This window comes from Galeopterus variegatus, unplaced genomic scaffold (assembly GCF_000696425.1).
Source record: "Galeopterus variegatus unplaced genomic scaffold, G_variegatus-3.0.2 Scaffold868, whole genome shotgun sequence".
NCBI classification, from domain to species: domain Eukaryota; kingdom Metazoa; phylum Chordata; class Mammalia; order Dermoptera; family Cynocephalidae; genus Galeopterus; species Galeopterus variegatus.
This window is the reverse complement of record NW_007726979.1, coordinates 343,702-348,757: the sequence shown is the minus strand read 5'-3', so window position 1 is coordinate 348,757 and position 5,056 is coordinate 343,702. Positions and strand designations below refer to the sequence as shown.

Here is a 5,056-nt window from a genome sequence, read left to right as displayed (position 1 = left end):
AAACAGTTTGTAGGGGATTTGCATATATATATATGTATCTTCCTGTGCTTGGCAGTCTCTTCCTGGGGAACTTTCTGACACAACAGGGAAAGGAGAGATTTTTTATCTACTCTGCCCTTTTCTGACAATTCTATTCCGACCAGCCTGAGAATTTTTATGGGGTAGGACGAAGAGAGTAAACTTCTGAGATACAATAAAAACTCCAACTGAGACTCTAGAGAACATTGTTGTAACACAGCATGAAGGGCAATGCCCAGTACGCCATAACAGCTCGGGAGATCCTCGGGTTAGCTGACGGCTGGGTGACTGGCAGCCTGCACCTGCTCTTCCCTCTACCTGCATGCTCTCTACCTGTGCCCCTGCATTGGCTGGTTACTTTTTTTTACTTCTTTCCCCAAAACTCAGCTCAGTTTCCCTTTTCTGGAAAGCCTTCTCCTACCACCATCTCCCTCTCACTCTTTCTGCATGCTCCGAGAACAACTTGGACCTTTCACCCTGTACTGGAATCATTGGTTTAGTGGTGTCTCCTCCGCTAGTCTGTGAGCTGTGTGAAAGCAAAGATGTACTTTCTTTTCTTATATCTCCACATCTCTAAACCCAAGGAGATTAGAATGAACCTGTTCACTGATGTCAAGAGCTCATTTAGAGTTTGTTGTCTCAGAGTTCTAGTATGGCAGGTGACAATTAAACCGATGGAGAAATAACTGAAAATAAAGGTGGACATTTTGACTGGAAATTTTTTTAATGTAATTCCAGAAATCAGTGGTGACAAGGATATAGGTCAGAAAAGGTCTTCTTCCACCCACGCGTGACCTTAAACACTGTGAGCATCATAAGAATGACCACAGGATCTCCTAAGGATGGGAGCTTATGTAGGAGCCTCCACTGTGACGATGGCGTCCCCAGTAACAGGGTGGCCTTGCCGCTGTTGAGACAACCTGGCTTCCTTCTTCAACTCATATGTCATCTCTGACCTGTGAGTGAACTGCAGAGTCCTCAACAATGCAACGGGGATACTCGTCCCCAACCCCCACCCGTTTCTTACCACTTTTGGAAAGATTGATTTGATTCCATTTCTAACCATGGAAAAATATCCTGAGCATCTCCTAGCCAGGTGGTACTCCCAGAATCTTCCCCATATTCCACCACATGTCTGCCACCGTCACTGTTAGAAGCTGGGTCTGGTTGAAAGCCAGGACGTTCTCATTAACCCCAAACCAGAAGACTTGTTTCCAGTACATCTTTTAGCATTCTTAGTACTGTATTTTCAAATCCCAGGGGTTGGCAGATTAGGAAAATGGAGCTGTATCTTCTTGCAAAGCAGCAGATGTCATCCACTGACTGGAGGGGAAATTCTTTTAAAATCACAGCACATGTCAACAAAGCAGAGAAAAGTGACTAGATTTGCCTTCACCCAGAGAATGCAGCCGGGTTTGATTCAGCCTTAACTTCAGCAAATAATTTTCCAGCCACTTGTCCAGGGCACTGCTGGATGCTGAATAAAGAATAAAAAATTATCCGACAGAAAACTAGACAGAGGACTTGAAGAAGCCAGTTACAAAAGAGGAGGTAAAAATGACTTAAACACATATAAAATTATAATTGTTTAAAGGCAAATTAAATGGCAATACGGAGAAATTTTATCCCCAACAAAATCTCAACTGATATTGTGGAATTATACCATCAGCTTTGGAAATGTGCAAGTACATAAGCACATTTACCCAGCGCAAGAGGGAACGTGAAATAGTGCCACTCTGACAAATTACTTAGAGATAGTGAGTCAAAATCTGCAAAACGTACCCAGCCTTCGAGTCAGCAGTTCCACTTCTAGGAATCTATTCTAAGGAAATAATCAACAATTATCATCATGATATATGTGCAAGGGTCTATAATGCTGCATTGTTTAAATAGAAAAAAATCTAGAAACAACATGGTTGATCAATATGAGTAGAAGAATGTTACAATATGTACATATCATTGAAAATTATGGAATACCATGCAGCTCCGGAAAACTATTTTATATAAAAGTGTTTGGCAAACATTTTCAATCAAGTGCAGGGGGGTAAATATTTTAGGCTTTGCAGGCCAATAGGCAAACTCAAAGATGTTATGTAGTACTTATAACAATGAGAGAAAACAAATTCCCACAAAGTTTCGTGGACAAATTCAAGATGCAAGAATAATTGAATACAATTTTTTGTAATACAGGTCTACTACTAAGAAGAATCTAACTCTTTTTGGACTAAGAACATTTTGATTAATTGAGGTTCAAAGTCAGTTTTCCTTATCATCAAATCAGTTTCAAATGTTCACCTGTTAAAAAGAGCTTGCAGGCCAAATAAAAACAGACAACAGGCCACATCTAGCCTGTGCCTGTAGATTGCTGATCCTGCTACAGAGGAATACTTGCTAACATGGAAGAACATTCATGAAATATTGCTATGCAGGCTCTGAAATAATATAAGCAGTGTGTATGATGGTTCTTAGTGCTAGTCACCAAATATCTTCAGTTCTCCGCCTTTCCAGGCACAGTGGAGAACTGTATTTCCCAGCTCCCTTGTGACTGCATATGACCACATGACCAGTCCTGGTCAGTGGGTCTCAAGTGTAAATAACACATAGCACTCCAAGGCCACAAACTAGGAGAAAATATTTGCAAAACACATACCTGACTTCTGTCCAGAATATATTTTTTAACACTCTCGAACCCAATAATAAGAAAATAATCCACCCAATTATTTTAAATGGGCCAAAGATAGTCAACATCATTACTCATTACGGAAATGCAAATTAAAACTACAATCAGATACCATTTTCACTTATTAGAATAACTTCAAAAAAACCAAAACTAACAATAGCGAGTGCTGCAGAGGAACAGGAGCAGGTAAAACCCTCACATGTTGCAGTGGGATGTAAAACGGCACAGCCACTTTGGAAAAGTTTGGCAGTTTCTTATGAAGTTAAACATGCCATATGACCCAACAATCCTGCTCCTACGAATTTAACCAAGTGACATAAAAACCTATATTCACACAGACACCTATGTGAATGTTTAGAAAAGTTTGGCAGTTTCTTATGAAGTTAAACATGCCATATGACCCAACAATCCTGCTCCTATGTATTTAACCAAGTGACATAAAAACCTATATTCACACAGACACCTATGTGAATGTTTGTGACAGCTTTGTTTGTAATCATAAAAATTAGAAACAACCCGAATGGCACATGACAGAGTACTACTCAGCAATGAAAAGGAATTGAACTATTAATACATACAACAACATGGGTAAATCTCAAATGTCACTTCTAAGTGAAAGTAGTCAGGCACAAAAGGTCAAATATTGTATGATTCCATTTATATTATATTGTGGAAAAGGCAAAACTGTAGGAACAAAGAACGGATAGTTGTCAGGGGCTGGGTGGGCAGCAGTGGATTGACTACAAGGGGCAGCATGAGGGATATTTTAGAAGGTTGCTAGACGCTCTTGATCTTGATTGTGGTGTAGTCATATGACTGTATGCATTTGTCAAAATTCATAAAACTGTATACCGAAAAGAGTGAATTTCACTATATGTAAAATACAAAATAGATTTTTTTCAAAATGTTTAATGCCCGTACCCAAAGGAAGAAAGAAAGAAATAGAGAAAGAGAGGAAGGAAGAAAGGAAGAGGGGGGAAGGGAGGGAGACCACTGCATGAGCCACATGGGTGGGCAGCTCAGTGCTGCTCAGTCCAGAGAGCCAGCCTGGCTTCTGTCCCCTCTGGGCCCAGATGTGAGTGAGCAGAGGCAGAGGCTGCAGTTGGGAAGCTGACAGAGCATTATCTACTAGTGCGAGGCCTCTGGGCAAAGGGAAGCCTGAAGTCACAGGAGTTCAACAAGTGCCTTTAGTGACGGCCTAGAAAGGCATCTTTTGGCATCTGACTCTGCCCTTGACACAGTCTGGTCAAGCAGCTCCCTACGTCTGGAGGCAAACGTTCTGCCACATCCACCTGTGCTTTCCAGTCCAATCCTTTTAGACCCAAGTCCTCCTGAACAGAAGCAAATGGAAGTCAGGAAAAGAGGGAAAGCTCATGGCAGATTCAGTAGCCTGCATTGAATGCCTAACTGAACCCAGCAGCCTGTGTTAAATGCCTAGCTGAGTGTAAGGGGTGACGACGGGTGCTCCAGCCAGTCCTACCCTCCGCCCAGCCAGCTTCTTCCTGCGCCACACACCCAGAGCCTACACGGCCAGGTCTATGTCATTCTGCAGATTAAATGGGATGAAGTACAATGGCCAACACTGAAGAGCACCACGCAAGTGTGGCCTTTGTTCCACCCCTTGATCCTAAGGTCTGCACCCAGCCTGGGAGACTGGGATAAAGGTGGAAGGTAAAGCAATCAGCCGGTGTTTCATGAGTACCTGTGTGGCCAAGCATCCTGCCACAGTCTGCAAAGTGCACCCAGATACTCCCCCCACCCTCACCCCTCACAGACCCAACAAAATCAGAGAGACTGTGGGCTTTAAGAATGAGCCTTCGGCAGATACTCCATTCTGCACAGAACCCTCAGCTCCCTGGGGAAGGGTGTGGGCTTACTCACTGAGTTTCCGGTGAGCTTGGCAGCAAGCCCAGGCTTGGGTCACATCTGATGAAGAATGAACGAATGAATGAATGAGTGCATGAATGAATCTTCTTCTGTGCACCATCACCTGTATCTGTTCAAAACAAAAGCAAGTGATCAAAATCAGTGAATGAAGCATAAAATCAGTGAATATAGTGTAGAGCACAGGGTAACTACTCATGCAGGGCTTAGGCCAGCTTGGAGGGCAGAAACACGAAGATCCTTCCCACTCCACTGCTCACTGGCTGGGTGGGGCTGGACAGGAGATTTAATCTCTCAGAGCTCAGTTTCTTCATTAGTGTGATAGGGGAGTTTGTGATATCTCCCTCAGAGGGTTACCGTGGAAATTAAATGTAGTCATTTATGTAAAGCGCTTAGGACAGTGCTAGGTGCAAAGCAAGTATGGACAAATAGTAGCTGTAATTATCACTGTCATAATCATTATCACTATTCAGC

At 42.7% G+C, this 5,056-nt stretch overlaps 2 long non-coding RNA genes across 2 annotated transcripts in view; both read right to left on the bottom strand.

Annotated features, from left to right (window-relative positions):
- LOC103590742 overlaps positions 1 to 4,979 on the bottom strand; it is a 9,450-nt gene extending 4,471 nt beyond the window's left edge. The window contains exon 1 of the long non-coding RNA XR_550501.1: positions 4,576 to 4,979. This is a non-coding gene — a long non-coding RNA (uncharacterized LOC103590742). The remainder of the gene's footprint in view (positions 1 to 4,575) is intronic.
- Positions 724 to 1,838, bottom strand: LOC103590741. The gene is made up of 2 exons (XR_550500.1): positions 1,801 to 1,838; positions 724 to 1,495 (listed from the first exon to the last, which is right to left on the bottom strand). It is a non-coding gene; the product is annotated as an uncharacterized LOC103590741 (long non-coding RNA).
- Positions 4,980 to 5,056: the final 77 nt, after the last annotated feature.